The 25,292-nt window shown below is 37.6% G+C and overlaps 1 non-coding gene across 1 annotated transcript; it reads left to right on the top strand.

Annotated features, from left to right (window-relative positions):
* Positions 1-6,267: 6,267 nt before the first annotated feature.
* Positions 6,268-6,373, top strand: LOC140851866 (small nucleolar RNA R71). Its single transcript, XR_012134623.1, has one exon. It is a non-coding gene; the product is annotated as a small nucleolar RNA R71 (small nucleolar RNA).
* The last annotated feature ends 18,919 nt before the right edge of the window (positions 6,374-25,292 follow it).

The following is a 25,292-nucleotide window of genomic DNA, read 5'->3' as shown; positions in this document are numbered from 1 at the left end:
GCGTCCTGCCAGCATCCGCACGTTCACGCGCGACCACGAGCTCGTGTTGCCAACCTTCACGCGCGCGTCCCACAATTTCTTCTTTTGGATTCACATCACGCGCGCCAGACTTCATGCGCCCAGCATTATTCACGTGAACCTTTTTTGGTATATTCCAAAAGGATACAAAAGTTCATTAATAATGACTTCTATATCCTTTTTAGATTCCTTGCATAGTATCTTCATTTTCTATAATACCAGATATGTCTTTCTTTTATTTTAATTTTATTTTAAGTCTAATTTTCTTCAAACTTGAGTCTTTTTGATCTATGAATCGGACTCTTTGTATCGGCGATCACCTTTCCTGTAAAACATCGAAAGAAACATCAAATTCTTAATAAATAAGATAAATTAAATATAATTTCTTAATTTAAAATACTTAAATTAAGTGTTTATCACACCCCCCAACTTGAATTTTGCTCGTCCTCGAGTAAAATATATATATCAACATTGTATACCGACTTGATTTTGAATAAAAAGTAGATTAGGCATCCCAAAAGGTAGATGTTACTTGGTCAGACCATTAAAGAGATATTTCATTGGATTATCAATTTGACCCAATTAGTGGCTGAGTTTTAACTAAAAAAATTTCAGAGCTTTTCTTTCACCAACTCCCGACTTTACTCTTTAAATCCTCTAACTTAATGGAAAAGAGGTTTATTATCTTCTTGCAATTTAGTCCCCCTTTTTTTTTTTTATATATATATATATATATATAACATTGCCTACCTTTTTACGCGAACCACAACGCTTACTTAGGCGAAAGGGCCCGGTTACTCAGTAGGAGACCAATGTTGTTTTTCTCTCTCTTTTTTTTTTTTTTTTTTTTTTTTTTTTTTTTTTTTTAAGGAGAAGTTTTGCATACCTCGATCTTTCCACCCAATTTTTCATGAAGCAGATTCTTTATTGAGATCAGTAAGAAGAGGGTTGTAGAATCACTCCTAAAATTTGGTCTAGTTCAAACCCTACCATTCATTGGGTTTTCTTAATAATTTATTCCTCAGTATCTCTAAAATTATCTTGACCGTTAATCATTCATTTATTAGGATGCCTAATTGACTCTTAATCAAAATAAAATTTGAATACACAAAACTAATTATTTCTGACCATACTCGAGGATTTGATTAATCCCCCCCAACTTAATCTACATTGTCCTCAATGGAGTAAGAAAGCAAAGAAAATAAAAGGAGAGAGTGCACCTGGGATAATTTTACTTCGGCAGTTGAAGATAGCTTCATTGATTAATAGGCTCTTATTCTAAATTCCTGCAGCTGCGGTAAAGTAAAAAAAAAAAAAAAAAAAATGAAATCGTTGGGTTGCCTCCCAACAAGCGCTAAGTTTTACGTCTTCAGCCAGACTGAATTGAGTATTATGGCAGTTTTGGATCTACTAATTCAACAGATTCAATTAATTCTCCATCATTAATTCCATCTATGTAAGGTTTCAATCGTTGACCGTTCACTTTAAAAGTGTTCCCCTGTTTAGGATTTTTGAGTTCTATAGCTCCATGAGGAAATACCTGAGTTACAATGAAAGGTCTGTCCCAACGTGAGTGAAGTTTTTCAAGAAACAGACGCAACCTAGAATTGAAGAGCCAAACTTTTTGATTAGGCTCGAACATTTTTCGTGCAATAAATTTATCATGATATGCTTTAGTTCGAGCCTTATAAATTTTGACACTCTCATATGCTTCATTGCGTAGCTCTTCAAGTTCATTTAATTGGAGTCTCCTATTGGAACCTGCATTTTTCATATCAAAGTTAAATTGCCGTATGGCCCAAAATGCATGATGTTCCAATTCCACCGGCAAATGACAAGCTTTTTCGAATACAAGTCGATAGGGAGACATTCCTATGGGTGTTTTAAAAGCAGTACGGTAAGCCCATAATGCATCGTCTAAGCGAAGAGACCAATCCTTTCTATCGGGCCTAACCGTCTTTTCTAGGATATGTTTAATCTCCCTATTTGACACCTCTACCTGACTATTAGTTTGAGGGTGATATGGTGTGGCCACTTTGTGTGAAATATTATATTTTTTCATAAGTGCTTCAAAATGTTTATTCGTAAAATGAGCCCCCCCATCACTAATGATCACCCTTGGGAAGCCAAATCGACTAATGATGTTTCGTTGGATAAAATTAATTACAATTTTATTATCATTAGTCCGTGTAGCTATTGCCTCCACCCATTTTGATACGTAATCCACTGCAACTAGAATATATTCAAATCCAAATGAGGCTGGAAAAGATCCCATGAAATCAATCCCCCAAACATCGAAGATTTTTACTACTAAAATGGGGGTCAGCGGCATCATATCCTTCTTGGATAAATTTCCTGTTTGCTGACATCGCAGACAACTTCGGCCAAATTCATGTGCATCCTTGAAAAGCGTTGGCCAATAAAACCCACTCTGCAGTACTTTTGCTGCAGTTTTTCTTCCACTAAAATGTCCCCCACATGCCGAAGAATGGCAAAAAGTGAGAATGCTTTGGAATTCACTCTCGGGGACACAACGGCGAATAACTTGGTCAGGACAGTATTTGAATAGTTCAGGGTCTTCCCAGAAATAATGTTTAATTTGCGAGAAAAATCGATCCTTTTCTTGTTTTGTCCAGTGAGAAGGTACTTGTCCTGTTGATAAGTAATTGACAATATGGGCAAACCATGGAGGACGGCTAGAAGAGATTGCGAAAAGTTGTTCGTCAGGAAATTTTTCTTTAACCTCATCTATGCCTATCGTGTGTTCAACTAAGATCCTGGAGATGTGATCAGCTACCACATTCTCAGAACCCTTCTTATCTCGAATTTTCAGATCAAATTCTTGTAAAAGAAGGATCCATCTGATTAAACGCGGTTTAGTATCTTTCTTTGAGAGGAGATGTTTCAGAGCCGCATGATCAGAGTAAACTAGAACCTTAGACCCTAACAGATATGAACGAAATTTTTCAAGGGCAAACACTACTGCTAGTAGCTCTTTTTCTGTTGTGGTGTAGTTTAATTGGGCATCGGAAAGAGTCTTGCTAGCATAATAGATCACATGTGGCTCCTTATTGATTTTTTGGCCTAAGACGGCACCTATTGCAAAGTCAGAGACATCACACATAATCTCAAATGGAATGGACCAGTCAGGGGGTTTTATTATGGGTGCTGTTGTCAGGGCTGTTCGTAATATGTTGAACGCTTTCAAACAGTCTTCATCAAAGACAAATGGTGTATCCTTGGCCAACAGATTGCACAAAGGTCTTGAAATCTTACTAAAGTCTTTGATGAAGCGTCTATAAAATCCGGCATGACCTAAGAAGGATCGTATTTGTCGGACCGAAGTAGGGGGTGGTAGTTTTGAAATGACCTCAACTTTGGCTTTATCTACCTCGATCCCTTTTTCAGAAATAATATGTCCTAATACAATTCCTTTCCGCACCATGAAATGGCTCTTTTTCCAACTTAGGATAAGATTTGTCTCCATACACCGTTTAAGAACTTTTGAAAGATTATGGAGACAATCCTCAAAGGTGGTTCCAAACACAGAAAAATCATCCATAAAAACTTCAAGACATTTGTCCACCATATCCGAAAAAATGGCCAGTATGCACCGTTGAAATGTAGCAGGTGCATTGCAAAGCCCAAATGGCATACGCCGAAAAGCGAAGGTGCCATAGGGGCAAGTGAAGGTCGTCTTTTCTTGATCATCTGGAAATACAGGTACTTGATTGTACCCTGAATAACCATCAAGAAAATAGTAGAAACTTTGTCCTGCTAACCGTTCTAGGATTTGATCGATGAAGGGCAATGGAAAATGATCCTTCCTAGTAACGGCATTCAGTTTTCTATAATCTATGCATACTCGCCATCCAGATGATATGCGAGTTGGAAGTAGTTCACCTTCTTCGTTCTCCACCACAGTAATACCAGATTTCTTAGGTACTACTTGAGTGAGACTGACCCATTTACTATCGGATATAGGGTAGATGATTCCAGCATCTAACCACTTTACCACCTCTTTCTTTACTACTTCACGCATGTTTGGGTTCAATCTCCTCTGCATATCTCGATGGGGTTTGGCATTTTCCTCAAAATGAATATGATGCATGCAAATGGAGGGGTCAATTCCTTTTAAATCGGCAATGGACCAACCGATAGCCTCTTTATGTTCCTTCAGAATACCAACCAATTGTGCTTCCTGATTAGGGGTCAAGTCTGATGCAATGATTGCTGGGAGGGTGTCATTGAGTCCTAGAAATACATACTTAAGCGTGGCAGGAAGAGGTTTCAATTCTAACGTAGGTGGTGATTCTAAAGATGGGACTATTGGTGTACTGGCTAATGTGGGCAATGACTCATACTTGATTGTCCATGGAGGAGTGGTTTTATCATGTGGTGTATCTAACAAGATGTTAACTTCTTTCCTATATTCCTCAAAGTCACACACTCCAGAGTGAGCCAAGCAAGTATCTGAGGGGTCTGGTGCTAGAATTATGGGTGTTGCATCTTCTATAATATCTTCTAGTGTATCTACTTCGAAGCAACTATCCACTGATGGTCCTTGGGAAGCACCAAACACATTCAGTCTTAGTTTCTTATTCCCAAACGATACATCCATGACTCCTGTCCTACAATTGATGCATGCATTCGCCGTAGCTAGGAAGGGTCATCCTAAGATAATGGGAATTTGTCTAGGGTTGCCACTTAATTCCATATCGAGAACCAGAAAATCAACTGGAAAGTAAAACTCATCTACCTTGACCAAGACATCCTCAAGCATTCCTCGTGGTTCCTTAATTGATCTGTCGGCTAACTGCAGTGTGACTGATGTGGGTTTCAGTTTTCCAAATCCAAAAAGTTCATACACCGAACTAGGTAAAAGATTCACACTTGCCCCTAAATCCAGAAGAGCTTTTTCAATGTGATAATCTCCTATAACACAGGAAATGATGGGGGCTCCTGGGTCCTTAAGCTTTGGAGGAGTGGCATGCTGAAAGACAGAACTAGCCTGTTCAGTGAGACGTACATTCTTTGGGATTTGTGATCTAGATTTACGTTTTTGGGTACACAAATCCTTCAAAAATTTGGCATAAGCAGGGACCTGTTTGATTGCATCTAGAAGGGGAAGATTAATTTGGACTTGCTTAAATAATTCCAACATCTCATCGAGTTTTCCTCCCTTCTTATCTGCAGGAATAGGGGCTTCCAGGGCATCCGAAAATGGGGCTTTAGGCAAGTAAGATGATTCCGGTGCAGTTGGTTCCTTCTCTATTTTCAGGTCCTCCTTGTTCTTGGGTGATTTGGATTCGGTTAGAGATTTAGGGTCAGTCTCTTTGGTTTTGCTAGTGTGTTCAATGACCTTCCCACTTCTCAGAGTCATGATTGATTTGGCATGTTCAGAAAAAGCTTCTGGGGTATTAGAACTCTCAATCACAAATTGCCCTCTTGGGTTGCTCTCTGGTTGGCTAGGTAATTTTCCTCCTTCCCTCCTACTGAATGCAGTTGCTAGTTGACCTATTTGGGTCTCTAGCTTAGCAATGGATTGTGTGTGGGAGTTAAGGGTCTGAGTGTTGACTTCTAATCTTTCTAGTGCTTTCAGGACTTTTTCCTCAAAAGCTGAACTGTGACCAGTAGTAGACGGTTGAGGAACATTTTGAAATTGCTGGTATGGTCCATGCCTATATGTTGGATCTTGATATTGAGGTCGAGATGTGGCAGGACCAACCACTGGTTGTGGTCTCCAGGAAAAATTTGGATGATTTCTCCAGCCGGGGTTATAAGTGTTCGAATATGGATCGTTTCCTGGTCTGCGAGCTTGTTGGACTTGAGCTTGCTGAACTTGCTCATGCACAAACTCAGGAAATTGAGGTGCGGCTGGGCATTCACTAACAAAATGGTTCGGACTTGCACACAATGCACAAACTTCTTGGATTGGATTAGGTGGAATCGGGGATTGTCCAGTGTTTAGAAGACGATCTAATTTTTGGGACAGTTCATCTACCTTTTGATGGATATCTATGGCATTTCCTACTTCATATATTCCACCTCTTTTTGGGTTTAACATGGGTTTATCTCTAATAGAGGCAGACATATGATGTAATGAATTTTCACTTAGAATTTCAAACAGTTGCCATGCCTCATCCTCACTTTTCAGCATGAATGTCCCACCGCATGATGCATCGACCATTTGTCGATGTCTTTCAAAGAGCCCATCATAAAAACATTGGATTAACTGCCACTTGGGTACAGCATGGTGGGGGCATTTTCTAATAAGGTCTTTTAATCTCTCCCATGTTTCATGAAACATTTCTCCATCTAATTGGGAAAAACTAGTTATGGCTTTCCTTATTTGATTAGTTTTTCCTATGGGAAAATATTTCTTGAGAAACTCTCCTTGCAGCTGGTCCCAGGTTGATATAGTCATGGAATCAAAGTATGTAGCCAGTATTTGGCTTTGTCCTTAAGTGAAAAAGGGAATAATTTCAACCTAAGAGCATCATCGGAGAAGTTGTGAATTTTGACAGTTGAGCATATTTCAAGAAATTCCTCAAGATGTTTATAAGGGTCTTCATTACTAAGTCCATAAAATGAAGGTAACATTTGGATGATACTGGACTTAATTTCATATTGAGTGGCCTCCACTGGGGGTACTTGAATACAAGGAGAGTAGGTATATGTGGAAGGAGTAAAGTACTCCTTCAATTGCTTGGGTGGATCATTCTCCTGATTTCGGTCCATCTTTTTATGTCTGTAGGCTCTAAAGGTTCTTTCTATTTCTGGATCAAAAGGTTGGATTTCTGGTCGTAATGATCTACGGCCAAGCATACACCTTACAATTATACTGTAGAGCACACACAAATTTTTTTTTTTTTTTTTTATAATATATATTTTTATAATAAAGTGAGAAAAGAATGAAGAAAATCTAAAGAGAAGAACCTAAGAACCTTAAATCTATGAAAAAAGAGAAATTAATTGATGTTTAGATGTTAATTGCAATCAACTTAAACAATCATAGACTCTCTATCCTAAGGTTAACTTAGATCTAGACAGCTCCTAACTTTCAAGATTGCTTTTGAGCACTCCAAGCTCAAGACTGACTAACTGACTCGGTCAGGTAAGCGTAAGATGTGGGAGGTTCCCTGCTCGTTGCTTTCCTTAGACACCAACTAAGTTGGTCAGGTCAGTCAACGGAACCAATTGAAAACCACTTTCTTTAACCACTTGCCTTAGACACCGAGCAATTAACCAATCCGCACTTGGTTCAACTCTAGAGCTTTCTTATCCTATTGAGCTCGAAATTCCTAGGGTTGACGTCTAGTTGATTTTAAATTAAGGTCTAGGTTATGCAAATGCAAGGGAGTGATTTGTGGGCCAAAGAAGGGTGATCAAATCCCCACCTTATCTGGTTAATGGGTTATTGCCCTTAAGATCAATTATGGAGATGCAATGCAAAGAAACAAGGTGTCCAATCAGGTTAGAAATTTTTATATTTGAGGTTACGCTATTTTAGTTAAGTGTTATGAAATGTCAGTGGTTTTTTTTTTATATAATTTTATCTTGTTGTATATTTTTTTTAATTTTTTTTTTCAATTTTGCAAGAAAATAAATTTAAGTGATTAAGTCTAAAAAGCAATAAATTACTGGGCTATGAAAAGTAGCAAATTATTCTAAGCAGCAAAATTCTAAATAGTAAATTAGTTATGCAAGGTAATTCTGTAATTATGCAAATAAGATTATCTAGCTAGAAAGCACTGAAAAAAAAAAAAAATTTAAAACGAGAAATAAAAATTGAAAAGTATATATTTTTTTAAAAAAAAATTTTTAAAAAAAATTTTTTTTTTTTAAATTTTTTTTTAATTCAACCGTGCCAAGATCTCCGGCAACGGCGCCAAAATTTGATGCGTAGTCGTTGATAGCACCAAAAATAACTCTACTCACTACGTAGGTAGGATGAGTCGAGATCGTATCCTCAGGGACCTTGGGCTAAGTTGAAATTGCAAGGTAAAAGAAAGAAGCGTTGTTTTTGATTTAGAAAATAAATTATCGTAAAATTGAGGTAATTAAAAAAATAAAGAGCTCGGGAGTTTTGAATTAATTTGCACTAGCAGAGTTGTATCTCTTTTTTAACTAAATAGATGTGATTAATCTTAGGAAAAATATCTGTCTTTCCTCGGCACGCTCCATACCCGTAGATCACGGCGCATCTCCGGAAAGACTAGGTACACAACTCTTCTTTTCTCGGCACGCCCCGTATCCGTAGATCACGATGCGTCTCCGGAAAGTAAAAGTTGTTCCTAATATTAATCTAACAAGAAAGCATAAATAAAAGCATATGATAGGGAGCAAATAAAGAACTCATGATAATTTAAATAAAAAGCATAATCTTTATTGCATATAAAGAAATACAGAAAAGTTTAGAACAATAAACCATCTCTGTGTCGTTACAAAATTTCTTCTCCACTCCCGAGACTGCTAGCCTAGCTGCTCATGAAGTAGTCCCTTTCTATTCCTCTATGCAAGGCTCTAGAAGAATTTCTGGGCTCCCCCTCTAATGGGAGTACAAAAGCCTTTTTATAGATATTAGGGGGGAGGACTTTTACATGGTTTTTCGATGTGGGACTAAAAAAAATACAAATCTTTCCACTTGAAATATTTCCAAATAAAAATTTTTTCTTTAATTTGCTCGCCACTGTGTCTGCGGTGCGCGCCTGCCCGCGTCCTGCCTCATGCGTTCGTGCCGCGTCCTGCCAGCATCCGCGCGTTCACGCGCGCCCACGAGCTCGTGTTGCCAACCTTCACGCGCACGTCCCACAATTTCTTCTTTTGGATTCACATCACGCGCGCCAGACTTCATGCGCCCAGCATTATTCACGTGAACCTTTTTTTGTATATTTCAAAAGGATACAAAAGTTCATTAATAATGACTTCTATATCCTTTTTAGATTCCTTGCATAGTATCTTCATTTTCTATAATACCAGATGTGTCTTTCTTTTATTTTAATTTTATTTTAAGTCTAATTTTCTTCAAACTTCAGTCTTTTTGATCTATGAATCGGACTCTTTGTATCGGCGATCACCTTTCCTGTAAAACATCGAAAGAAACATCAAATTCTTAATAAATAAGATAAATTAAATATAATTTCTTAATTTAAAATACTTAAATTAAGTGTTTATCACCACCCACCGATCTCACTTACCTGGCCAATTTGGTGAACTAGATTTTGATTAGATCGCTAACTGATTCGAGTTAGCCCATGCCATTAAGGTTGATCAATGTGACTGATCTAGGTGCCAGTTCAATCGGCATGACCTAATCTGATTCAGTGACTTGGTAAAGTTAGTGGGAGCATTATGGTCTACTGATTGAATTTTTCTTCTCTTCTCTCTTCTCTAAATCAATTAATTTTTTTAAATTATTAGATCCTTAAAATGAGCTGGTTATGGTGACAACTAGATCATAGCCTCCTATTAAGGTGAGTGATAATGGATCCATTATTTTTGATTGATATTGTAGATGCCATCCGTCTGATGTTCTCTCTAAATTATGGAATTATCATTCATCATATGAACTATCTGATGATAGTTGGGTTGATCGAGCCATCCTCAGGCCTAATCACTCATTAGGTAGAATCACTAAGTAGATTCATATTAATGGTTTGACCTAACCGAAACTTTCAGTGGAGGGCCATCACCTACTGAAATAAAATCTGAGGCTAAATTAAATATTAGAAGTTGTTTGGAGAAATAATTAGTTGAAAACCTACCCATAGGAGCATATGAGTTGATCGAGCCATCCTCGGGCCTATATGTAGTCTGTGTGGATTCTAATACCTGCTAAAAAATTAAGATAATTTTTCGAATTAGAGGTAGAGACTACCAATTCATATAAAATAGTGGGAGGATCTTTAGACTAAAATCCAAATCTTTAGGATTAATAAATTCATATACTAATTAGGCTTTATTTTTTCTTTATGTGTGCAGATATGGCCTCAAATTTGTCACTCTGATCACTGTTGAATGGTGAGAAGCTTATCGGATCAAATTTTGATAATTGATATCAAAAATTGAAGATTATCCTGGAGCACGAGTGGATCCTTTATGTGATAACGGATCCGGCACCTGAAGAGCCTACTCCTAATGCCTGAGGAGCGATCCGAGACACTTATTTGAAGTGGCTCAATGATCACACCATGGTTTGTTGCATCATGCGGCCTCTATGAATGATGAGTTCAGTCGAAAGTTTGAAGAAGCTCAGCCAAAGGAAATGCTTCAAGTGTTGAGGGATTCCTTTAGTACTCCTGACGATATTGAGCAGTACAAGACTAGTCGCACCATTTTCAATGTCTGGATGAGGGAGGGTGCATCTATTATCGATCATGTATTGTACATGATCGAGCAAATTAAAAATTTGAGCAAACTCAGCTTCCCTTTGCATGAACAGCTGGGGAAAGATGCGATCCTGAACTCTCTTCCCAAGTCCTACCTGCCGTTCCTCAGTCATTTTAGAAGCCTATAGTCAACTACCATGGTCTGTTGGGGTTGCTACAAACTTTTGAGAAAGATCACCAGCTCCACAAGGAGATAGTGAATCTAGTGGGAGGATCTTCTTCGGGTAGTCGTTGTTCTTTTAAGTAAGGAAAAAAAAGAAGAATAAGAAGGTGCCTGGTGCTGGGAGTCAGTCTCAGAAACTCAAGTTCAAGGCTGATAAAAGTCAGACAGAGTACTTATTTTGCAAGAAACAGGATCACTAAAAGAGAAATTATCCTCAATATATCACTTCCCTTGACCCGAACAGGCCAAAGAAGAAAAAGCAATCAGTTGCTGGAAAAGGTACTTATGTGATAACACCTTGTAACTTCTCTCTTATAGATACAATGACCTGGGTATTGGATACTGGAAGCCTTATTCATATTTGCAATTCGTTGTAGAGTCTTCAGGCCATTAGGAGATTTGGAGAAGTCGAGAGATTCCTAAATGTTGGAGATGGAAGATCAGTTTCAATTCTAGCTTTAGGAATCATCAAACTTGTATTCGAGTCTCAATATATTATTCTTAATGAGTGCCATTACTATCCTAATTTTTTTTAAAATATTATTTCTGTAGGCCTTTTGGCCAATTCAAATTATGAAATATTAATAAAAAAAATTTTTGTGATATCATTTTGAATGGTGTTACAATTTTATGTAGACAGTTGAACAATGGTATTTATATTGTATCTAGGCCTAATATAATGTACATTTCAAATAAACACCCTAGAATAGATGATATCACAGATGTCTACCTTTGGCATTGTAGACTAAGTCATATCAATAAGAATAGGATAAACAGATTGGCTCAAGAAGAAATTTTTAATAAACACGATTATGAATCGTTACCTACCTGTGAGTCTTGTTTGCTTGAAAAGATGACCAAGTCACTTTTTACTGAAAAAGGTGAACGAGCCAGTGATGTACTGGGTCTGATACATACCGATGTATGTGGACCCATGAACACATGTGCTAGAGGAAGGTATAGCTACTTCATCACATTCACAGATAACCTATCTAGGTATGGGTACATCTACTTGATGAAATAAAATCTAAATCATTTGAAATGTTCAAATGGTTCCGTAATTAAGTAGAGAAACAAACTGAAAAAAATATTAAAATTTTTTAGTCTGATCGAGGAGGTGAATACCTTTTCAATGAATTTTTGATATATCTAGGAGAGAATGAGATTCTCTCCCAATGGACTCCTCCAGAGACACCACAGCATAATGACGTCTCAGAAAGGAGGAATCGAACCTTGTTGGACATGATACGGTCCATGATGGGGTTTGCAAACCTGTCGATCTCTTTTTGGAGATATGCACTTGAAATAGTCTGTCTTATGCTCAATAATATTTTAAGCAAGTTAGTTAGTAAGACACCATATGAGATATGATCAGGACGTAGGCCGAACCTCTCTTATTTTAAAGTCTGGGGATGTTCAACTTATGTTAAACGATTACAAACTGACAAGCTCAGTCCTAAATCCGATAAGTATAATTTTGTAGGATACCCCAAGAAAATGAGGGGATTTTACTTTTACCTGCCTACTGAACAAAAGGTGTTTGTCAACAGTAAGGCATATTTTTTGAAAAAAAAATTTCTTAATGAAGGAATAAGTGCCTCTAAAATCGAGCTTGATGAAGTTCGACAGGTAGAAGAACCGACACCAATGATTGAATCTGAACCGAATTTGATGAGATCAAATCTGAAGCCCAACGAACAAACATCCTTAAGGCGATCTCGTAGAGTACCACATCAGCGGACAAATACTTAGGTTTCTTGGTCCGAGATGGGGATCCTGTCGAACTCTAAGAGAGCGATGAGGATCCGATCACCTATATGGATGCAATGCAGAGATCCGACTCTGATAAATGGCTTGAAGCCATGAGATCCAAAATGAAGTCTATGAAGGTCAACGATGTATGGACATTAGTTGACCCACCTGAAGGGGTAAAGCTCATAGGGTGTAAGTGGATCTTCAAGAGAAAAAAAGGCGCAGATGGGAAGGTGGAGATCTATAAAGCTCGTTTGGTTGCCAAGAGTTATCGTCAGCATTATGGTATTGACTATGATGAGATATTTTCTCCTGTGACAATGTTCAAATCCATTCAGATCATGCTTGTGATAGCAGCATATCTGGACTATAAAGTCTAGCAAATGGATGTAAAGACAGCTTTTCTAAATGGAGAGCTGAACGAAGAGATGTATATGACACAACTTGAAGGGTTCATATCCACAGATGAGTCTAAGATGTGTAAGCTTCAAAGATCTATTTATGGATTGAAGCAAGCATTGCAGAGTTGGAATATACATTTTGATAAGATGATCAGAACGTATGGCTTCGTTAGGAATCGAAAGGAACCCTGCATATATAAATGGATAAATAGTTTGATAATTGTATTTCTTGTATTGTATGTGAATGATATTCTCTTAATCGAGAATGTTATCCCTGCATTATAGGGAATAAAAGTGTGGCTGTTCTCATAATTCACTACGAAGGATCTGGGAGAAGCAGCCTCCATCCTAGGGATGAAGATCTATAGGGATAGATCTAAGAGGCTGCTCGGGCTCTTCCAATCTATGTACATAGATACTATACTGAAATGGTTCAGCATGAAGAATTTCAAGAAAGGCTATCTTCTGATAGGTCAAAAAAATTTCTTTCGAAAGGAGATTGTCCGACAACTCCTCAAGAGATAGAGCGTATGAGTAGAGTTTCATATGCTTCGGTAGTGGGTTCTATTATGTACGTCATGACATGTACAAGATCAGACATAGCATACTCATTATGGATAGTGAGTAAATACCAGTCTGATCCAGGAGAAAATCATTGAAAAGTCATAAACATCATTTTTAAGTATTTAAGAAATACTAAGAACCAGTGGCTCGTGTATAGTGAAACTGACTTGAAACTTATAGGGTTCACCGACTCCAGCTTTCAGTCAGACCATGATGATAGTAAGAGTGTATCAGGTTATATTTTTATCCTAAATAGTAGAGCAATCTACTAAAAAAATTTTAAGCAGAATACTGTGGCAGGCTCTGTTTGCAAAGCAGAGTATATCGCAGCATTCAATACTGCAAAGGAAGCTGTATGGTTGCGGAAGTTCATCGGTGAGCTCGGAGTGGCACCCTCCATTGATGGCCCTATCTTGTTATACTGCAACAATATTAAAGCCATTACTCAAGCCAAAGAGTCGAGATCTCATCAGTGCACCAAACATATTCTACACCGTTATCACTTTATCCGGGAGATCGTGGATCGAAGTGACGTCGACCTTCAGAAGATCGATAGAAGGGAGAACCTGACCGACCCATTTACTAAAGCTCTCAAAATTGAAAAGTTTGATGACCACAAATCAAAGATGGATATACGATACTGTACTAATTGGCTTTAGTCCAAGTGGGAGTTGTTGGAAAATGTGTCCCAAAATCAATCGTTAGACGATTGTGCTCATCTTGTAAACTGTATATAAATTTTTATTAATAAAAATTATTTGGTAGTTTTATTACAAATTAACCATCTTTGAACTCCTGTATTATAATGAAGTCCTTAGGACTACGTATATTAATCAACAAAAGAGGATTTGTCATTAAGTCCTTAAAATTGTTCGCGACTAAATGATACACTATTACTAGGACGATAGCAATATCAAGTATAGATCGTTGTGTGCCATATGAGTTGATTATTCTCTTAATCAAGGAGTATAGAGATACTATTATGGCATGCAGATAGAATGTAGGAGTACATTCACATCGAACATGATCATGTGCCGAGCACTCTGTGGTCAAAAGTAGCTTGTGAAGGATATGGGTATAAGTGTCTCTCCGATCTGAGACCACCATGGTGACTTGTAAGTAACTCACTGTACTTTAGTACCAGACTATCTAAGTTTTTAACTTAATGATGAAGTATACTAGGTGCAGTCAAATACTTATCAAGTCGGTGTGTGAGTCAAAATAGAATTAACCCCTCTGAATTGGTAGAAGATATGCATCAATATATTTCAATTTAGCAAAACCTTGACTAGGATAATCCATGAGATAGATTTGAAAAGTTGAAATACAATATAGTCGACTTAATTAGGGTTGACAATTAAATCTTATGTCACCTTGTGCATTTGGATCAAAGGGATGAATTATACGGTAACCATACGCCAGTAGGTTCTAGAAGATTGCTTTGCAACACTTCGACCTATCTGATTGTCGAGTCATCATTGCTAGATGGTTACATCGATTGGTATGAAAAGTTATTCCTATGCTACTGACTTAGATTCGAACCTATGGGATCATGCATTAGAAGATTTGATCAGATCTGATGGTTGAAGAGTCCAATTGGATTGTGACTCTGGTGAAGAGTCCTACTTGGACTAGGACTCTGTAGGGGAGTCCCACTGGGACTGGGACTCTACCATTTATGAAGAATTAATTAGTAATTAGATTACTAATTGACTCAATTTGATTGATTAAAGAACTTTGAAATAAATCTAATTGAATTAGATTCAGTTCGACTCAAATAGGGATTGATATGATCAAATCTGATTACAAAAAAAATTTGATCCTAATTTGATCAGGGTTTGGACTCGGCTAATTTCTAATTGGATTAAAAATTTGATGAGATATTTAAATTTTTAATTAAATTAGATTCATTTCTATCAGTGGTTTCAATCTAAATTTGATTTATATTAAAATTGAATTAGAAATAAAGAGTCCAAGTCAGACTAGGACTCTATCCTTATCTTTCATGCCACATCTAGATCCATGCCAATTTCTTCATGCCTAATTAGATTTGGGTTATGATTTTTGGTATCATGAGAGAGGATCTAATAAGGGTGGTCGACTATAGCTGATGAGTCATAATATTATCTCTTGTCTAATTCGAATGCGATCTGAATTAGAGATAAGATGCAGACTAGAAAAAAGATTTTTCATATATGGTATATTATTGGAGCAATATTATTTTTTTTCTTATTTTTCTTGAGAAATTATTTAGTGTGTAAGACTCCAAATTTCTTCTCCACATATTAATAATTTTTTTGGAATTTTTGGGGATGCCAAAAAAGGGTTTTGGCATTGATTCATGGCATCTTTTCTTGGAAAGTCCTAATTCCTAGTCTATAAAAAGGGGATCCCTCTCTTGGTCGTCCCATGATCAATTCTCTTATAGACTTTTTATTTTCAGAGCTTTTTCTCCTCCTTCTCTCTTCCTCCTCCAGATCTCCTATCACTTTGGAGTGTTCAAGGTGGTTGTAGAAGAAGGAAGAGGTCAGCTGTCGAAGTTGTTTGCAGACTAGCATTTTCGAGCCCCTGATCTGCACCAGTCTTCCTGTGAATTTTTTTATAGAGGCTAGATGACTTTGTGTGGTTGTGAGTGATCTGAGGAAAACTCTCACCAACTATTAGATTAGAAGAGATCAAGATCAAATTTTGTTTGGCAACGATCTCTAACTTATTTTGATTTCTATGGTAGATCTAATAGTTAGATCTAGAATTTCAGCATCTATGAATCGATGTGATTTTTATTTTCAGATCTAAAGTATATATTTTTCATATCAAAGATCTAATGTAGTAGTCTAAGATTAGATCTTATACATGTAATTAAGATTAAATTATTTAATCTATTATTTCTGCCGCATAAAATTTTTTAATTGCATGTACTGCACTACTGTAAATTTCTTTCATTACGATAAGAAGTCGACTCGACTTCCTCAAAATTGCTTTTCTCAAAGAATCCATCTCCAAACTTGATTTTTCTTGGTTCAAACTTCTTCCAAGAGATTTCAAGACTTGTCAATGGAGTCAACATCTTACGTAATCAATCCTAAGGCAAACTTTAAAGTCATTAGATCATTTTTATACTCCAACATTTTGTGATCATCAAAATTATTTCTTGGGATCAACAATTCTTCCTGTTGCTCATCATTCTATATCTAAAATTATAACATAAATCAATTTTCATAACTAAACAATAATAAGATTAAAAAAATTTATCTATTCTTATTCAATTAAATATGATCTAACTAGACATGATCTAACTACCCACTTTAAGATCTGCCCATGATCAAACTTATTTTTCTAGTAACATAAAATGACATGCCCTAAATCTAGGATATATGCAACCATGCTACCAAGGGTTGCTTGGATGCTGCCTTCGATAATACAAAGTGAACATTCATAATCCTGAATGAAATAAAAGATCTATCACAGATAAAATATAAGAAAGAGATGCAATTCCATTCATTCATTAAATAATTAAACCAAGACTAATTTAGAGAATCTAAATTCAAAATCAAATACTAAAACTCATATTTTAAAAATTTATAAATAATTAACTATAAATTCATAATCATCTAATAAACTAAATTCAGCTATAAAGTTCTCAAGCTTGTTAGTGTAGCTTCAAGCTTGGATCATCCTCCATTCCTAACCTTATTCCTCTATAAAAAAAAAGAAGAATAAAGAGATATGAGCTACTCCAGCTCAATAAGTAAAACCTACACGTCCTTATTGGATCAAACATAATTTTTTTTATGATAATATAATATTTATAAAGCAATAAATATTATAAAAATAAAATATTTTACAAAGTATATAATAAAATGAGTCATAAAGACAATCATGCATGCATAAATCATGAACATTTTTATAAACAAGATTCATAAGTTATTTTTTTCATGCATTCATATCATGTTTTAAAATATCACTAAAAAATATACATGCTGCGGTCACTTTATACCTGTGATAGAGCCATCATCGTAATCGATAAGTTTCATAATTCGTTTTTGTTACTAACTTTATACCCATTAATGAAAGACCATTTATTGATTGACCCTACTTTCATGAGACTGTCATAACTATCCGAGAGACTTCAAAAATTTTATATTTTTTTCTTAAAATATACATATATATTGATAGAAAAAATAATAAAAAATATTATAAGATTCATGCTTCATAAACATGCCATTTTCATCAAAAATATTCATGGAATCACTTTTTGTAGCAAAGCATGACTTTTCATATCGCATATGTCAATCCTTTATTTTTTGAAAAATATGATTTCATCAATGGAGAACTATATGCATGACAAACATGATAATTTATAAATCAACAAGTAGTATCAGATCTACTTACCTCATCCACCTTTAGGCTTCGCTAGACAAATTTGCCAATCCTATTTAATATACTAAAAATATAAAAATAAATTATATTTCTAGTCTCTAAACTAAGTGGGATTTTGTTAATAGATCTCTAAACTATAAAAAGTTAAAGTTTAGTTCCTATACTTTTTGAACTATTTTAATACAGTCCTTTATCCAGATTCTGACCACTTTCCCTTACCAAAAATTCTAGATGGTGATAATCGATACTTATATGACAAAAAATATCTAATGAATATGATATGGCATAGACGACATGGCACATGAGTGATAATATAGTATAATGGATGAAAATTTATATTTTGCTAATGTCACATGGGTACTGACATGGTATTTATTATAATTTTTTTTTTAAAAGTATCCAATTACCAAATGACACTCAGCACTCATAGGTTGTGAGGCATAGATTATGTGGCACAAGGGTGATGATGTGGCATTTATTGTAAAATTTGTTTCAAAAGCATCCAATCATTGAGTGACCCATCAACATCCATAGATGATGTGGCATAGATGATATCATAGATGGGTGATGACATGGCATTTGTGGTAGAATTTTTTTAAAAATATCCAATCATCGAGTGCCACATCATCACCTATATACCACAAATTATATTTTTCATCCTCTAAGTTTTACAAATGTTCTTATATGGTTCTTATATCTTAAAAAATCTCTATTAGATCCTTTGAATTTCAAGTGTGATTTAATCTAACCTTTTCAATATGGTGACAGAGAAGGTGATGATTCTATACGAGATGAGTCATTAGATGTATTTAAAAAGTCAAAAATAGCAACGATATTCAAAATAGGGAAGCTAGGTCTAGACCCGGAGATGGTTTCAAAGTAGATCAGGTTTGGGGATCCTAAGATCGCCATTGTGAACATAGCAACAACAATGAAAAATATGTGAGATCGGCATTCTCAATTTTGTTGTGGAAGAGCTTGCTACCACTATCGAATTTCTTTTTAAAAAAAGAATAGGTCAATAATCATAAACTATACAATTAAAGATCTCAAACATTTGCTTCGACCGGAATAAAATAGGTCCCCTAATTAGAATCTTACTCATTGCTTTATAGTTTAAAAAATCTCTAATTAGATCCCTTGATTTTTAAATATGATTTAATTAAACTAATATAATTTTGATAGTTAAAACTAATACAAAGATGTAACACATAAACTAAAAATATGAAAAATTATTGATAATATATTATTATAGTGCTGATTCTACTCCATCTTCAATCATACTCTTAATCCATCCTCCTTTTCCTTCTATCTTGTATCAAAACAAACAAATATATTAGAAAAAATCTACATCATCATGACTTGTATATAACATCCCATCATATATAGGTATATAATAGAAATAAATATATACAAGACAAACATAAAGATATTGATCTAAACCGAAGAAGAATGAAAAGTAAAAGAGGATAAATAAAAGAAAAATAAAATAATTTTTACTTTTGATTCATTTATTCTCTTGGCTTCCCTATGCTACTCCAGTCGGAGTATAAATGCTTGAGATCCTTAGTTGCATAGTCTATGATTACCGATCTATTCTTTTTTAAAGAAAAATTTGACAGCAGCAACGAGCTCGATAACAATGAAATTGAGAATCCCAAGCATGCATATTTTTCTATTATTGCTCCTATATTTACAACAGCAATCTCCAAATCCCCAAACATGATTTGCTTTGAGACCTTCTCTGAGTCTAAACCCATCCTCCCTATTTTAAATATTATTTCTATTTTTAATTTTTTAAATGCATCCAATGACTTGTCCTATATAAGAATCATCACCTTCTCTACGACCATGCTGAAAAGGTTAAACTAAATCATATTTGAAAATCAAAGGACCTAATTAGAGATTTTTAAAGTATAAAGACCATATAAGAATAATTGTGAAACTTGAAGGATAAAAAATATAATTTATGGCATATGGATGATGATGTGGCATATGGGTGATGATGTGTTACTTAATGATTTGATACTTTTGAAAAAAATTTCACAATAGATGCCACATCACCTATGGGTGTTTGCATGTCACTTGATGATTAGATACTTTTAAAAAAAATTACAGTATATGCTATATTATTGCCCATGTGCCACATCACTTGTGGATGCTGATGTGTCACTCGATGATTAGATACTTTCGAAAAGAATTTCATAATAGATGCTACATTGTCACCTATGTGCCATGTTAAAAGTATTGTGTCACTTGTCAATTAGATATTTTTGAAAAAAAATCCACAATAGATGCCATGATATCACCCATGCCATGTCAAAAAATAAAAATTTTCATTCATTATACCACATCAACACTCATATGCCATGTTATCTATATACCACATAATCTTCATTAGATATTTTTCACCACATAAGTACCGATTATCACTAGCTGAGATATTTGATGAGAGAAGATGATTGGAATCCAGGAAAAGGAGCACATTAAAATAGTTTAGAAAGTAAAGGGACTAAACTTTAGCTTTTTGTAGTTCAAAAATCTTATCAGAAAATCTAACTTAATTCAGGGACCAAAAACATAATTTATCCAAAATATAATTATTTTCTTCTTCAATAATTCAATGAAATTAAATAATATGAAGAGAAGATCATTGACTAGATCATTAGTTTGATAGACTGGATGGATCAAATCTAAGTGACTCAATCAAAGAATCAGAAACCATGGATTTGATCAAGGCCAAAAATTATTTAGCAAGGATTATCAACAATAGATTTCAAAGGCACTCATCATGGTGGTGATCAATCCAACAGACTAGTCAGCACCATGATGGTCCCAAGCCTCTTCGGATCAACTCGAGTCCATTGACAAGGAAACAGGACTTTGAACTAGATCTTTGGTTAGCTTATAAAGAGAAAGAGATGGGATAGGGAGACATGAGCAAGAGGAGAGAGACAACTTCTCTCTTTTCTTTCTATTTTTCTTTCCTTTCTTTCTTCTTCTTTCATAGAAAATAAGGGAAGAAGCTCTCATCATTTTTTTTGGCTATGGTCATGGTCCAGTAGCATAACTAGAGGTCCGAAAGTAGGTGGCAATGTGTGGCCGGTGGTGGGCAATGGTAGATGGCCGATGGCAAGCAGCCAACTAGTGACAAATCAATAAAAACACATGGAAAAATAGGGGATCCGATCTTTCTCTTGGGTCTTTTGATCATTGGCCACTCACTGATGACACACTGATGGGAAGCATGGTGGGTGATGTGCATGCATTTTTAAAATTTTACAGTGGAGCATATGTAGATTAAATAATTTAATCTATAATGCATACTTAGATCAAATCTAAATCACCATATAGGATCTATGACATGAACTAATATGCATGTATGTACATCTGAAATCTAAAATCAGCATATATTGAACATATCTAAGTGTAATTAAATCATATCTAATTCATATTTAGATTGCATCTAAAAATTAATTGAGATCAAAATCTCATATCTGAGTATGGATAGCAGATCACCACATCCAAAATCCATGATAGATGATTCTTCATGATGCTTGGCAGCCGCACACGTATCCGACCTCTACGAGTATCCACATGAAGTCCTCATGTTGATTGATCTCTCTGGGAGTGCTAGCCCGTGAAGACACCATCCATTGGTTGATTTTAGAGAAATATGATAGAATTGAAGAATAAAGAGACCCTCTCTTTTTCTTTCTGGATCGATGCATCTGATCTCTACAATAGAGATCAAGAGAAGAACACTTTCTTCTCAATTTTTCATATATAAGAGAGAATATTTTTCTCTTTCTTTCATGCCCTTGAGAAGAACTTTTCTTCTCTAATTTTTTATGATAAAAATTAGATCTAATCTAATTTCTCATATTAAAAATCACATAAAATCTTGAGATCCAAAAAAATTCAAAAGAAGAATCCAAGAGAAGAACCGTTCTTCTCTCTTCTTCTCCCTTTTTCTTCTTGATCAAGAACTCAAGAAAGCCCCAAATGCCCAACCAGATTTTTTTGATATTTTTTCTTCAAATTTTTATGTTAAAAATTAGATCTAATATGATTTTTATTTTTAAAAAAATAAAAAAAAATCTAGAAGAAGAACTCCTTCTTCTTCAAGGCTGCACACTAGAAAGAAGACCCATCTTCTTTCTTGATCTAAAACTTCAAAAAGTCTCAAAATCAAATCAAATTTTTTTTAGTATTTTTTCTCTAAATCTATATATTAAAAATTAGATCTAATATAATTTTTATTTAAAAAAAATAAAAAAAAAACTGAAAGAAGAACTCCTTCTTCAAGGCTACACACAAGAAAGAAGATCCTTCTTCTTTCTTGACCTTTCTCTCCTTGGGAAGAACTTTTCTTCTCCAATTTTCTGCTGTATAATCAGTAGAAAAGTCTTTCTTTAATGTATAAAAATCAACAAGAAAAAGATTAGAAAACATACCAAGAAGAAGAGGAGAAACAGGATCTTGGCAAGTGGGATGTTGGGGCGTCCAAGAAGGCGTGTGGGATGTTGGGGCGTCCAACTCTTGGACGCCCCCTCCTTGCTTTGGGCAACATGAAGAAGAGAGATGGGGTGCCTCCTTTTTTTTCATGGATGAAACAAAGAAGTGGGGTGGCACTCAAGGAGGGACCCTCCTTTCTCACAGGAGGAAGAGAGGAGAGGTGCGCCAATAATGCACGGAAGAATGAAAGGGGGTGCCTCATATGGGGCGTTGGGATTTTTCTCCATGTGAAAAGAGATGGGGCGTGTAGATAAATATCACATGGGGTTTGGGTTTAGTCCTATTCTCCAATACAATTCAAGATCTTGCTCTAACTTTAACTAATCCTTGGATCCAATCCTAACCAATTTAGGAATTAGTTATAACAAACTAACTAATGGATCCTAGCCCAATTAGGCCCCAACCCAATTGGAAATTAGTTAGATTAAAACCCTATTGATCCAGGGATGGAGATCAGGTGCGTCATTTGATATTAGGGCTTGATCCAATCAAGCCTATTATTCAATAGGGTTAGATCCAATCCAAGCCTATATAAAACTAATTGAATTATATTCAATTTAAAATAATTTCAAATTCATGCATCTCTGAAATCAATTGGAATAAGTCTTGTTATTCAATAAGACTGCATCCAATTAATCCAAAGCTAATCTAATTGAATCTAATTCAATTAGATCTTGCTGGGTATAAAATACCCCCCAGCCGAAGTTTGCGACGGGAGTGACCCTCCGGGGATCCAACTGACTTTCGACCTCCGACAATGTCTCTCCAAACCTCCCAGGCGGCGAGCCTCCGCCACACTCCCAAGTTTTGCCGATGGGCAGGACCCCGCCAGTGTCGACCGGATTCTTCGCGGCGTCCGGACTCCTACCAGAGCCAGACTTCGCCCCTGACTTTAATTGTAGGTGGACTTCATCCGACTCCTACGGGAGCTAGACTTCGCCCCCGACTTCAACCACAAGAAGGCTCCGCCCGGACTCCTACGGGAGCTGGGCTTCATCCCCGACCTCGACTGATGGTAAACTTCATCCGAACTCCTACGGGAGCCGAACTTCGCCCCTGACTTTAATTATAGGTGGACTTCATCCGGACTCCTACGGGAGCCAGACTTCACCCTTGACTTTAATTGCAGGTGAACTTCATCCGGACTCCTACGGGAGCCAGACTTCGCCCCCGACTTCAACCGCAAGAAGGCTCCGCCCGGACTCCTACGGGAGCTGGGCTTCATCCCCGACCTTGACTGATGGTAAACTTCATCCGGACTCCTACGGGAGTCAGACTTCGCCCCTGACTTTAATTGCAGGTGGACTTCATCCAGACTCCTATGGGAGCCGGACTTCGCCCCTGACTTTAATTGCAGGTGGACTTCATCCGGACTCCTACAGGAGCCGGACTTCGCCCCCGACTTCAACCGCAAGAAGGCTCCGCCCGAACTCCTACGGGAGCTGGGCTTCATCCCCGACCTCGACTGATGATAAACTTCATCCGGACTCGCCCCTGACTTTAATTGCAGGTGACTTCATCCGGACTCCTACGGGAGCCGGACTTCGCCCCTGACTTTAATTGCAGGTGGACTTCATCCAAACTCCTATGGGAGCCAGACTTCGCCCCTGACTTTAATTGCAGGTGGATGTCATCCGGACTCCTACGGGAGTCGGACCTCGCCCCGACTTCAACCGCAAGAAGGCTCCACCCGGACTCCTACGGGGGCTGGGCTTCATCCCCGACCTCGACCGATGGTAAACTTCATCCGGACTCCTACGGGAGCCAGACTTCGCCCCTGACTTTAATTGCAGGTTGACTCCGTCCGGACTCCCACAGGAGCCGGACCTCACCCTGACTTTGACTGAAGGAAGACTCCATCTGGACTCCTACGAGAGCCAGACTCCGAGCTCCTCTCAGACGGGTGGCTAGCCACCTCTCTCCGCCAGACACTCCAACCAAACTCCGACCGACAGGCCTGGACCCCCTGGCAGGCCGCAGCAACAGCCACGACTCTGCTCCACCTCCTGCAATAGATTCTGCACGGCTCCATCACTCTCTGGCAGGCCGTAGTAACAACCACAGCACTGCTCCACTTTCTGCGATGGATTCCATGCGGCTCCATCACTCTCTGGCAGGCCACAATAATGGCCACGATCCTGCTCCACTTCCTGCAATGGATATCATGCGATTCTTCCATCCTCTGGCAAGTCACGACAACGGACGCCGCTCCACTCCCCGCGACAGACTCCACGTGGCACGCCCCAGTGATAGCCACGGATCCACTCCACTACTCTTCGCAACAAACTCCTCCTGACCATGGGCAGCCCACTGCCAGACGGTTACAAACATCACTATCAGTCTGTTGCTCCCTCCGCCTATAAAAGGGGGACCCCAGATACGTTATTCTCTAAGCTCTATTTTCTATCCCAAAACTCTGCTAAAATTTCGTTCGAGCACTCCATTCTTATTGAGGCAGAGAACTGACTTGAGCATCGGAGGGCTTGCCAGAGCAACCCCACCTCCGGTTTAGACTTCCTTTGCAGGTTCCGGTGGCGATGCGACTCCCTCGACTCCAGCTTCTCCGACGCAGGCAGATTTTTGCACCAACAAGATTGGCGCTAGAGGAAGGGCGTGAACCTTCGCAGTACCCTTGTTCTTAAAGGAGCGCTCAACGGGACCACCTCTGGTCATCTTCTCCGACATCCACTCCTCCTTCCCCCCACTTGATCTTCGCCCGATGCCTCCCCGCAAAGCATCCACACGGCGATCCACAGCCTCCACGGCCAGATCTCAGGCTCCGGCCTCACCTCCAGTCTCCCAGCCTCTACCTCCTCCTCCAGCAACGGTGGTTGGCACGGAGCAATTCGACCTACTGGCACAGCAGGTCAGAGGCCTCACTGAAGCTGTGCAGGCCATGCAACAGCAGCAGCAGCCGCAGGCATCGGTGCGGCCGGAAAGAGCGTCGCCAGAACTCCAAAATCCGATGGTGGGATGGGCCACTTGGGCCAGCCACCCAGTCTTTCTCGGAAAGACGAATCCAAGGGTGGAAAGCCCCCAATCCGACCACGACTCCACTCTTGGAAGATCTCTACCCCCATTCTGCCAGAGGACCCTCGAGACCCG

The sequence above is a fragment of the Elaeis guineensis genome, chromosome 9, assembly GCF_000442705.2.
Source record: "Elaeis guineensis isolate ETL-2024a chromosome 9, EG11, whole genome shotgun sequence".
In the NCBI taxonomy this organism is placed as follows: domain Eukaryota; kingdom Viridiplantae; phylum Streptophyta; class Magnoliopsida; order Arecales; family Arecaceae; genus Elaeis; species Elaeis guineensis.
This window is presented reverse-complemented; position numbering and strand designations above follow the sequence as displayed.